Source organism: Anolis carolinensis, chromosome 2 (assembly GCF_035594765.1).
Source record: "Anolis carolinensis isolate JA03-04 chromosome 2, rAnoCar3.1.pri, whole genome shotgun sequence".
In the NCBI taxonomy this organism is placed as follows: domain Eukaryota; kingdom Metazoa; phylum Chordata; class Lepidosauria; order Squamata; family Dactyloidae; genus Anolis; species Anolis carolinensis.
The window spans coordinates 312,690,177-312,703,617 of record NC_085842.1 but is presented as its reverse complement, the minus strand read 5'-3'; the positions used below and the strand labels follow the sequence as shown (position 1 = coordinate 312,703,617).

Here is a 13,441-nt window from a genome sequence, read left to right as displayed (position 1 = left end):
TTTGAAAGAGACACTACAGTAGAGTCTCGCTTATCCAACGTAAACGGGCCGGCAGAACACTGGATAAGCGAATCTGTTGGATAATAAGAAGAGATTAAGGAAAAGCCTATTAAACATAAAATTAGGTTATGATTTTACAAATTAAGCACCAAAACATTGTGTTATACAACAAATTTGACAGGAAAAGTAGTTCAATACGCAGTAATGCTATGTAGTAATTACTGTATTTACGAATTTAGCACCAAAATATCACGATGTATTGAAAACATTGACTACAAAAATGTGTTGGATAATCCAGAACGTTGGATAAGTGAGACTCTACTGTAATTAAATTTATCTATGTGTTGACTTGCCCTTCATCAATTGATTCCCTCTGTCTACTTTAGTTGGGACTAGCCTACAAAATATCCACTGTACATGTTCTTATTTCATTGGAATAGGTACAAACCACTTATCAGGTTCTCAAAAGGGGTTAGTGTAAAATTTCTCCGAATTAGAAAATTGTAGTCCTGTCCACATTCACTCTACAAAAGAGGAAGGACGCAAATAAAAAAAGCCTTTGACTTGGAAGAGCACCTCTTGAGTAATGTCTATGTTCTTCAAGCACAATGCTGTGGTCTACAGAAGATGGCCATATACCGTATATACTCGAATATAAGCCGACCCAAATACAAGCCGAGGCATCTAATTTTACAACACAAAAAAGAGGGAAATCATTGACTCAAGTATGAGCCGAGGGTGGGAAATTTCAGAAATAAAAATAGATACCAAAAAATTACATTAATTGAGGCATCAGTAGGTTAAATGTTTCTGAATATTTACATCAAGCTCTAATTTAAGATAAGACTCTCCAACTCTGATTAAATCATTACTCTCATCTTCTTCAATGTAAATGTGCTTATGTACCCTTTTAATAATAATAGAGTAAAATAATACATGTAATAATAATAATAATAAATACAGGAAAATAATACATGTAATAATAATAATAATAAATACAGGAAAATAATACATGTAATAATAAATAGAGTAGAATAATAAATGTAATAATAATAAGAAGATCAGAGTGAAATAATAAATGTATTAATAATAATAATAAAAACAGAGTAAAATAAATGTAATAGTAGCAACAATAATAGAGTAGAATAATAAATCTATCTATATATAAAAGGGTAATGAAATTTCGGCCGAGGACAAAACAACAAAACTACACACCCCAGAAACACTAAACTTGGCAGCACAACCCCTCATCCATGCCTCTACGTTCATACAATAAAAAGAAAAGAAAAATAAAGTCCTAATTGGAGGGAGATGAATAATTGTTTTTATCCAATTGCTGCCAGTTAGAAGGCTAAGTCCGCCCACTTGGTCTCCTAGCAACCCACTCAGCCCAGGGGACAGGCAGAGTTAGGCCTCACTTAGGCCTCTTTCACACTGCCTATAAAATACAGATTATCAAATTTGAACTGGATTATATATGGCAGTGTAGACCCAAGGTCCTTCCACACTGCTATATAACCCATTTATAATCTTATATTATCTGCTTTGAACTGGATTATCTGGACTCCACACTGCCATATAATCTACTTCAGTGTGCATTTTATACAGCTGTGAAGAAGGGGCCTCATATAATCCAGTTCTAAGCAGATAATATAAGATTATAAATATAATATGTAATAATAATAAATATAATATGTGATATAATAATACAGAACAATATAATCTCTAAAATCAGGACAGTAAATAAAGAACAACACTCTGAAAGCATAAGCCACAGCAACGTGTGGCCAGGCAAAGCTAGTGTAATAATAATACAGTAAAATAATAAATGTAATAATACCAATAATAATAGAGAAAAATAATAAATGTACCATATATTCTCGAGTATAAGCTGACCCAACAACAACAATTTATTGATTAGCCAGTTGGCCTTATCAAGAACAAACAGTACAAACACAACATACAACATACAAAATATAAGCTGACCCAAATATAAGCCAACCAGGATCCTCACCCGAGTATAAGCCGAGGGGGGCTTTTTTAGTCCTAAAAGAAGGGCTGAAAAACTAGGCTTATACTCAAGTATATACAGTAATCTCTCTGGAGAACCTAGGCAACAGGCGTTCCCACAGAGAAGACATTTATCAATCAATGAAAAACCAAACCCCCAAAAGTTAAACCTGTAAATGTGGAGGGACAACTGTAATTGTGGAATGTGAAAGAAACCATAGTACATATCACTTCAAACTGCAACTTGGTGGTGTCAAGCCATTCATATATGCATTCTACAAATGGAGAAGTGGAAGTCAGGAGAGAATCACTTAAGTAAGGAGAACCGCACAAGGTTCATGAGTGAAATGGGATATGAACGGAGGCCACTAACATTCCTGTCCTCACTCCCCACATCCATCAACCTCTTCCACCACCGAGACAAAGATCAACGTGACCCTCTTTTGGTTTGCATTGTCTTTCCACTTCAGTACAGGAAGGCAGTTTGGAGGAAACCCCTGACCTTGCCCATTATACTTGTTGCTTAAAATAAAGGAAAAAACCATCCTCTGTGGCATGTGTTTCCGCTGTGGCCATCCATGTGGTCGGATAATTGTACAGCAACGGCTGCTGTGCCTGCAAGATGGCTGTAATTGGTCAAAAGCTGCCCTGCTGCCAGGCTTTCCCCACCCTATTATCTCTTTATTAATAGAAACCAAATCTACCTTTGCAAAGAAAGCAAGGCTAGCAATGGTATTATGTGGTCTTGCAGATGTTGCCTTCCTTTGGCTGTGATTTTGTTATTTTCAGCTCATTGTGTGTTTGCCGTATGTGTGAGTGTAACAGCTCCATCCTCATTTCACATTTGTCGGATACACCCAGGCAAGTGTAGGTGTGGGTTTTTTTCTTTTCTTGAATGAATATCCTGCCTTCTATATATATAAAAGAGTGATGGCATCACGGCGACCCACAAAACAACAAAACTACAGGCCCCCCAACCTCGAAATTTGACAACACAACCCATCATCCACGCCTCTAGGTTGATACAACAAAAAGAAAAGTAAAATAAAGTCCTAATGAGAGAGAGAGGAATAATTGCTTTTATCCAATTGCTGCCAGTTAGAAGGCTAAGCTCCTCCAACTTGGTCTCCTAGCAACCCAAAAAATAATAATAATAAACACTAAAAAATTAATACAATAAAATACTATAATAACAGAAAATAACTAAAAATAATACAAGAAAATAATAAAATATAATAAATAAAAATATAACTCACAATAAAATTAATAAAAAATTGCAAATAACGTCAAATAAAAATTACACAACAATTTTTAACCAATACCACCACCACTTTGCCACAGCAACGCGTGGCCGGGCACAGCTAGTTCTTCCTAAAATTAGACTCATGACTGCCCATATAAAAATAAAAAATAAAAATAGCATGGAAACTCACATATTTTCATGTACATTTTGGAAATGTTCACATATTGTGCTATTCACTGAAGCAATGTTGTGCCTACTTTTGGAAGTGAACATTTTTCATTTGGTTTTTTGGAACAGGCTGAACACAGCTGAGATTCTGCATCTTTCTCTACCTTTTATAACATTACGAATTTATAGCTATGTGTGGAAATCCAACAAAACCCTCAAAGTATATTGCAAAGTTGTGCATCTGTACACCAGTAAGGGTCTTCCAGTATGCACCGGTTCTTCCAGATGTACATTGGGGGGTCCTGGTGAGCAACAGACACTTCTGATCCATGTCAGGCTGCTCTTATGTGAATTGGGTACTTCTAATGCACCACTAATATGTGTGGCACATGTCTGATACACATTGGGCATTTCTGATGCAAACCAAACACTTCTGGTGCATGCTGCATACTTCTAATGTATATTAGTCATATCTAGTGAGCAACTGTCACTTCTGATTCTCATTGGGCATGTCTGATGTGTACGGACATACCTGGTGAGGACAGGAAACTTCTAGTGAGTATCAGGCACTTCTGATGCATACTGGGCATTCTGGTTGCACACCACTATTTCCTAGATGTGGATTAGGAGCACTCAAATGCACATCAATGACTACTAAACATTATGACCATGGTTCATCAGTGATGCCCCCATTGCTACCATCATATACGCAATGGCTGCATGTTGTCATGTCACAGCAGGTCCTAGATATAACATTACCCAATTCCATTTTTCTGCACACATATAAACACTTAGGAAAGTACAAGTTCCATGTTGAATTCCAGCCTACATGTCCACAGGATGTTGCCATAGCAGGGAAAGTGGAACCATAAGACCAAGGGCCATCCAGTCCAACCTTCTGTAATGCAGGAACACACAATCAAAGCATTCTCGAAAGATGGCCATCCCATCTCTGTTTAAAAACCTCCAGAGACTACTCCAAGGTAGTACATTCCACTGTTGAACAATTCTTACCATCAAGAGGTTCCTCCAAATGAATCATAGTGTTATAGCTGCAAAGTGTAGAGTGGAAAGAGATCTACTTGTCTTGCTTGTCCACCCATAGACAAGCAAGGCAAGTAAAGCTTGGTGCCATGTTGCAGTCTGCAGAGATGCTGTTTTTCTTTGAGTGGGCCATCCAATTAATGTATATACTTGAGTATAAGCCTAGTTTTTCAGCCCTTTTTTTAAGTCTGAAAAGCCCCCCTCGGCTTATACTCGGGTGAGGGTCCTGGTTGGCTTACATTTGGGTCAGCTTATACTCGAGAATATATGGTACATTTATTATTTTTCTCTATTATTATTGGTATTATTACATTTATTATTTTTCTCTATTATTGTTGCTACTATTACATTTATTTTACTCTATTTTATTATTATTATTAATAATAATAATAATAATAATAATAATAATAATACATTTATTATTTCACTCTGATCTTATTATTATTACTAGCTGTGCCCAGCCACGCGTTGCTGTGGCGAAGTATGGTGGTATGGGAAATAAAGTATTGAGGAATTGGTGGTAGTTAAGGTAAAGGGTAAAGGTTTTACCTTACATTAAGTCCATTATAAATGTGTTATATAGCTGTGTGGAAGGGCCTTGAGTCTACACTGCCATATAATCCAGTTAAAATCAGATAATCTGTATTTTATAGGCAGTGTGGAAGAGGCCTAAGTGAGGCCTAACTCAGCCTGTCCCCTGGGCTGAGTGGGTTGCTAGGAGACCAAGTGGGCGGAGCGTAGCCTTCTAACTGGCAGCAATTGGATAAAAACAATTATTCCTCTCCCTCTAATTAGGACTTTATTTTTCTTTTCTTTTTGTTGTATGAACGTAGAGGTTGTGCTGCCAAGTTTAGTGTTTCTAGGATGTGTAGTTTTGTTGTTTTGTCCTAGGCCGAAATTTCATTACCCTTTTATATATATAGATTGCATTTATTATTTTACTCTATTTATTATTACATGTATTATTTTCCTGTATTATATTATTATTATTATTATTATTACATGTATTATTTTACTCTATCATTATTAAAAGGATACATAAGCACATTTACATTGAAGAAGATGAGAATAATGATTTAATCAGAGTTGGACAGTCTTACCTTAAATTTGAGCTTTATGTAAATATTCAAAAACATTTAACCTGCTGATGCCTCAATTAATGTAATTTTATTGGTATCTATTTTTATTTCTGAAATTTGCCACACTCGGCTTATACTGCAGTCAATGTTTTCCCAGTTTTTTTTTTTTGTGGTAAAATTAGGTGCCTCGGCTTATATTCGGGTCGGCTTATACTCAAGTATATACGGTATATACTGCAAACACAACTCAGATCCTGTTTACCTGTTCTGGAAAAAGCCGTCCACATTCACTAGGGTTAGGGGTGCAGAACTCCCATGAAAGTGGACAAGGTGCAAATAAAGAAGCCTGAAAGAACACATCTCTAGGAATCTCTGGGTCCTCCACAACGACACAATAACAGCACTACTGCATTTGCATTCACATTTTAACAAAGATGGTATGGTTAGGTCACCAGGAAAACAAGGGGGCCTAATGGGGACAGGGGGGAAAATCTGTTAGCATAAAAATAACCTTCTGTGATTAGGGAGCAATAATTGATTTCTTGGCTGACAAATGCACAAGAATCCTCAGCCCCAGCCTATTGTTGAAAGGGTTCTTCTGCCGCCACCATCGAGGCTGCGACGGGTAGAGAAAGGCGGCTGCAGCTGGTGGATCGAAGGTCAGGCATTTCAAGGAGTAAATTGGTTTAATGTGGCCGCAGATAGCCTCAGCAGAGAACCTAATAAATATGCAGTGAAATGTAAGGAGGGAAGGCCACAGACAAGAGAAACAATTACTCTGAAACCAGGATAAGAGCCATCAGCGGGCTCAAATTAATCAGTGTAAAGAGTTTTATATCCCAGCAGAAGATTTAGTATTCATAGCAGGTGCAGGGTCATTGGCTATGGAAGGGGAGGAGGGCCTCGGAGGTTTTCTTTTTGCGAGCTTTTTTTGTTACAGAGGTGTAACTCTGCTCCAAAGGAGACACCACCAAAACCCTGCTCCTTGCAAACACAGGCACACAGAGTAATTCATCAGGGACAGGAGTGTCAGTTCTTTCCACTGGGAAACTGTCCCCTCCATTCCTCCAAGAGCTTCATCGCATTTCAAATAATGTCAACTAGGCTTGCCAGATTCCTACGTCTTGAGGTATCATGGGTCATCTCCAAGGGTGCAAATTATCTAGTTTTGAGGGGACTCAATTCTGTGCTGATCTTCTCTGTCCTTCCCTGGTCCATTTTCAATCCCATTTGTCCTCTATCTCCTCCCCCATACACAGGTAAAAGGTAAAGATTTTCCCCTGACATTAAGTCTAGTTGTGTTCTGACTCTGGGGGTTGGTGCTCATCTCCATTTCTAAGCCAAAGAGCCAGCATTGTCTGTAGACACCACCTGAAGCCTAACCCTGCCAAGACACAAGTGTGTGCTTTCCACCTACGTAACCGTGAAGCCAACAGGAAACTGAAAGTTACTTGGGAAGGCCAAGAACTCGAACACTGTTTCCATCCTAAATATCTTGGTGTCACCTTAGATCGAACACTAACATATAGGAAACACTGCACGAACACCAAGCACAAAGTAGCTGCACGCAACAACATCCTGCGGAAACTGACTGGCACCTCATGGGGTGCAGACCCACAAGTAGTAAGAACATCAGCCCTGGCATTGTCTTTCTCAACTGCTGAGTACACCTGTCCTGTCTGGCAAAAGTCTGCCCATGCGAAGCAGGTGGACATAGCACTAAACGAAACACGCAGAATAATTACAGGATGCCTTAAACCTACACCTGTTGATAAACTCTACAAGTTAGCTGGCATTGTCCCTCCTGACGTGCGACGGGAAGTTGCTGCTAACGGTGAGAGAAATAAGGTTGAACACTGTGAAAGCCACCCACTGCATGACTATCAGCCTCCTCCCACCAGACTCAAATCAAGGAAGGGCTTCATGAGAACCACCACTCCTCTTAATGTTCCTCCAGCAACAGCAAGGGTGTCCCTCTGGGCAGCTAAACCTGGCAATTCTAACTGGATGGTCCCCCATGAGGGTCTTCCTCCAGGGGCAAACCAGGAATGGGCAACTTGGAAGTCCCTGAACAGACTCAGAAGCGGAGTGGGCAGATCTAAAGACAACTTGGCAAGGTGGCACTACCTGGAGGAATCCCCCACCTTGTGTGGCTGTGGAGCAGAACAAACAACTCAGCATATGTATGCTTGCCCACAATATCCTGCCTCACGCACAGAGGAGGAGTTGTTTAAAGCTACGGACAATGCGGTTGCTGTTGCCCGTTTCTGGTCTAAAACTATTTAGTTGTTTGTGATTTCCTCTATTTTTTTTTCTTCATCATTTTTAAATGTATTTGTTATGCAATGCTTTTGACATGAAATAAATAAAATAAATGTGGCCGTTATGATTGCATAAAGTGCTATTACCTTCCCGCCAGAACGGTACCTATTAATCTACTCACATATTGTAAGTCACCCTGAGTCCCCTTATTGGGTGAGAAGAGTGAGGTAGAAATACTATAATACTCTTACCTCTGCCATGAACTTATTGGGTGGCCTTAGGCAAAATGTTGCCGCAGGGATAATAATGTTGGACTACAGGTCTTTTAGATTTTCCTTAGTTCTTGTTGGGCTTTTTTGAAGGCAAGTTTATGGTCTGTAGTTTCTACTCTTCACGTATCAGTTTCACATCATACCAACCCAACATGACAGTGTTTCAAGATCTGGGGAGGGACTGAAAGTTTTTAAAAGTTGGTATTTAGTAGAACAGTTGGTAAATAAATGGCCAATTTAAAATTAATCCAGCTGGAAATAAAATATGAGTATTGCACATGTTTGTCTCACCTTTTATCCAATGATCTCAGAACTATAAACATTCATTTAAAACAACTTTACATATATACAGTAGAGTCTCACTTATCCAAGCTAAACAGGCCAGCAGAAGCTTGGATAAGCAAATATTTTGGATAATAAGGAGGGATTAAGGAAAAGCCTATTAAACATCAAATTAGGTTATGATTTTACAAATTAAGCACCAAAACATCATGTTTTACAACAAATGTGACAGACAAAGCAGTTCAATACGCAGTAATGTTGTGTTGTAATTACTGTATTTACGAATTTAGCTCCAAAATATCACGATATATTGAAAACATTGACTACAAAAATGGCTTGGATAATCCAGAAACTTCGATAAGCAAGGCTTGGATAAGTGAGACCCTACTGTAAATAAAATTACATGGTTTTGAACTGCTACGTTGGCACAAGCTGGGGCTAACAGCAGGAGCTCCCCCTGCTCCCCGGATTCGAGCCACCAACCTTTCGATCAGCAAGTGCAGCATCTCAGCAGTTTAACCTGCTGCACCACTGGGGACTCCATCTCCCATACACAGCTCTTAGCTAAATTTCTTCTGCTTCCCCCCTCTCTGCCTCCTTTCTCTTTTTCTATCTTCAAATAACTCCTGACTATGTTTGTCTTCCCTTTGTCTTACTCTTCCTTGTCATCCCCAGTTTTGGACTCCCCAGTTTTTCTGGCTACATTGATCTTCTGTCTCCTCTCTTATCTTCTTCTCCTCTCTCTCTCCCCATCCATCACCCATCTAAATTAATCATCTTCTATCCCCTTCCTTCCTTCCTTCCTTCCTTCCTTCCTTCCTTCCTTCCTTCCTTCCTTCCTTCCTTCCTTCCTTCCCTCTCTCTATAGGCACCGTAACACTCATAGGCAATCCCTCAGGACTGAGTTTGATTGTCTTCCAGAAGTAGAGTCTTGGCGGTGGGTTCATAAGTGACCGTGAAGACCTATTTTGGATCCATATAGTCTGTCACTATGAGGACACAGATTTCCAGATGGAAGGAGGTCAAGACAAAGAGTATGCTTGAAGTTCCTTCCTTTTGGCAAAGACCATATTCCATTTGGATAATCAGTGCACATCTACACTGATCACTTAAGTCTGTTTCAAACTAGTATTGAAGAAAGTAGTTTTGCCATACAGATAATTACGGAGGAAATCCTGGAAACAATTTGAGGCCCAGGTGGCGATTACACAAACCATCAAAACTGATGCTCATTAAGGGCTTTCTTTCGCACACTTTTGTGGGAGTTTCTTTTCTAATCGCTGCAGTTTGAAGCTGGAGCCCCCAGTGGCGTAGTGGGTTAAAGCCTTGTGACTTGAAGGTTGGGATGCTGACCTGAAGGCTGCCAGGTTCGAATCCAACTTGGGGAGAGTGCAGATGAGCTCCCTCTATCAGCTCCAGCTTCATGTGGGGACATGAAAGAAGCTTCCCACAAGGATGGTAAAAACATCAAAACATCCGGGCGTCCCCTGGGCAATGTCCTTGCAGACAGCCAATTCTCTCACACCAGAAGCAACTTGCAGTTTCTCAAGTCGCTCGTGAAAACAAAAAAAAAGTTTGAAGCTAGTTCCCAAATGTATTAAATGGTCAATACAGATGGTGCCTCAGTCAGGGAAGCCACAGTCCTGCAAGACCTGCGCTGTCGAGGTCAGGTTGACTTGGAGTTTCTCATAAGTCAAAGTTGACTTGGTGGCAGAGAACAACACTGCACTCAACAACATCCTCTTTCAATGTTCTGCATGATGTACCATGGCATAGTTAGGACCTAGGAGAGCGGTATCATATAATCTGGCTCAATAATTTCAGAGCAAAGTCCTTCACTGGAAAACCATTTAGTTGACCAGATCTATTTCTGGTATGGTTCTGGCACTGAGATACTGAATTCATGGCTGTTGGCTTGCCACTGGCATGCGGATGACCATTGTGGAAAACAGAACTCTGGACCGGTCTGAGCTGGCAAGGCTTTTCTCATGGTTTTTTTCCCTCTTTTTTTCCCCTCTAAATGACATTCATTTTTTTTTCCTTCTGAGTTAAGATGGTGCAAATCATTTTGGCGAATCTTAAGGCTCGATTTGGACACCGGTGTGTTTGGGGAGCACAGAGTCTCCTTTGTGAAATCCATTTGTAGAAGACACACCGACGGAATAAAGCCAGAAACGGGGCCCTTCTGTTCAAACAAGAGCAACGCCAGGTGAGGAGACTCTAAACAGGCCCCAGGTGAACTTGGGTACTTCCCACTTTCTAATAATGAATACCAGCCGCACGGCTGATATTTATAAGTAGCTGCCACTATTGTTGCAGGGCAGGATTTTTCTTCAAAACGTTAAGAGCAATGAAAAAGAAGTCCCTCTGATCCCAGATGAATGCATGAATAGCTTAGTTATTACAGGTAGGGGCTGAAACGTTAGAAGGGGATGGATTTCTAAGGCAGAAAAGGCAAATGTATTTTACTTCTCTCCTTCCTTCACAGTCATTCCTTACATTCTGAATGTCTGAGGCTCCATTCTGGATGCCATATATTTGTGAGCTTCTTAAATCCATGGTTTTTTTTTGTATGGACTTCAAAAGAGACTGGCAGCAAACAGAGCCTATCTATTGTACAGCCAGTGTATGTCTTTCTGCCAATGTGATGGATAATGCAAGGCGGAAAAAGCGTTTCACAGCTGTTAATTCCACCCGAGCTCGTTTTTCTATTAATCTTTTTGATCTTGACTAACAAGTATATGACAACTGCAAAAGGAAGGTCGAGGCAGGAGATTTTCTTCTAAGCTCTGATAAATAATATGCATCAAAATACAGAAAGGCTCTTTCAAATACACCTTGCTTTTCCACATTATATTCTCCTATTAATCAGTGTTACAGATTGAACATCACTTATCCGGAATTCTGAAATGTTCCAAAATCCAAAATTGACTACATCAGTGGCCAAGAAGGAGACACCTTTGCTTTCGGATGGTTCAGTGCACACCAGTTTTGTTCCATGAACAAAAATGCTAAAAATATTGTATGGAATTACCTTCAGGTTATATATACACACACACCTTGTTTCTCTGAAAATAAGACATCCCCTGAAAGTAAGACCTAGTAGAGGTTTTTGCTGAATTGTTAAAATATAAGGCCTCCCCTGAAAGTAAGACCTAGCAAAATTTTTGTTTGAAAGCATGCCTGCCAAACAGAACACCAGAGCATACAGGACCAGTAAATGTATGTACCATAGATCATTGTACATGGAAATAATGGTAGTAACAAGGAATTCTTGATAGGATTCACAGTTTGTCTGGTTATGCTGGTTTACAATATATAATAAATGTTCATTTTTTTTGTTCAACAATAAATATGAATTCTTCTTCATGGAAAAATAAGACATCACTTGAAAATAAGACCTAGCGCATCTTTGGGAGCAAAAATTAATATAAGACACTGTCTTATTTTCGGGGAAACACGGTATATAATGTGTGTATGAAATATTAATGAATGTCATGTTTAGATATGGCATCCAAGATATCACACAGTGTATGGATATGGAAATACAGGCATTTCAACATTCAAAAAACTCCAAAATCCAAGGGATTTCTGGTTCCAAATATTTCAAATAAGGGATACTCTATTTGTAATATGACTGGATTCCAGAACTGAATAAATGAAAAGCTACTGTTATAGGAAAGGGCAAAGTTCTCAATACCCTTTTTCTGGATTTTTCATAATCTAGATTAGTTTTCCCCAACCTGGCATCATCACATGTTGAACTACAGCTTTCCTCTTTTTTTCAACCAAGGAAGGAGCATAGGAATGATGGGAAATGCACCAAACATATCCAGAGAGCATTAGTTTCAGGAAATGTGACCTATAATACATGTTGGCATAATCTGAAACAAAACATCTTTTTAATCAGTGCTGAAACCAAAATTTGGACATTTTGCTCTTTTGGACTGCAAATCCCATAGTCCACCATTCAGCATGGCCAGTTTTTAAAGTTCTGGCTGGAACAACAACCAAAAGTTATCACATTAGAGGAAGTTTTCCAGATATCGGGGATGAGTTCCTGTGCAATGGAGAGGCATCTCTGGGTTAAAACACTGTTTCAAAAAGTAAATTGAAGATGCATGAGATTATGTTTTTTTTCCTCATTTGTTTGACTTTGTATTTTTTACTTAAATCACATACTTTGGGCAAATGTATTGAAGGTTACGTGCACATCAAGGGTCTCAATTTGGCAGTGACACCAGTGGTAGTTCCAATTAATCTTTTGTTGTCTCACTTTTTGGATTACATTCAAAATGATCCAGTTTTTCTCTCCTCTTCCCATGTTCCCATCTTGCCTCTATTGCTACTGACTTCCAAGCACAAAAGTACTCAACTCATTTAAGGAGTAGATGAGCCCGGAGGGGGCTAAATCTTTCCTCTCCTAGTAGATGTAGGCAAAAGCAAACTTCACCGTTCTCTTGTAGTTTGTGTATTTCTCCTTATTTCTAGGTTTGGCATAATGACCATAGCCAGAAGAGATGGCTTATTAGGAAAAAAATAATGCTTGGAAAGATAGAAAGAAGTAGAAAAAGAGAAGGACTGCATTACAGGTGCTAGATTAAATCCAGAAAGCCAAACAGCGCAAACCATTTGATAACAGGGTGACTTGGAGGCATCTCATTCGTAGGGTCACCATAAATTAAAGTTCACTTGGCCAGAATTACCATAATAACAACAGCTTGACCACGTTCTGATGTTGCCCGGCTGCCTATTGTTTGTGAAATGTTAGTTCTTCTTCTTCATTCACACAGTCGTTTCCGACTCTTCGTGATAATTCACATGGTTTAAGGAGCACTGAGTCCTAAATACACTAAAGGTACCAGATCCTATTTCATCTTGGAGGTAAAGCAGAGTTTGCCCTGGTTGTATTTGGATGGGAGACCTCCAATGAATGCCACATGCTGTAGACCATGGCTGGATCTACACTGCCATATAATTCAGATGATCAAAGAAGGTAGTCCAGATTATTTTATTTGAACTGGATTATATGAGTCTACACTACCACATAATCCAGTTCAAAGCAGAGAATCTGGATTTTT

The 13,441-nt window shown here is 39.3% G+C and overlaps 1 protein-coding gene across 3 annotated transcripts in view; it reads right to left on the bottom strand.

Moving 5' to 3' along the window:
• The window catches only part of zbtb7c (zinc finger and BTB domain containing 7C), a 279,530-nt gene that overhangs the window by 69,531 nt on the left and 196,558 nt on the right, over nucleotides 1-13,441 (bottom strand). The window lies entirely within an intron of this gene.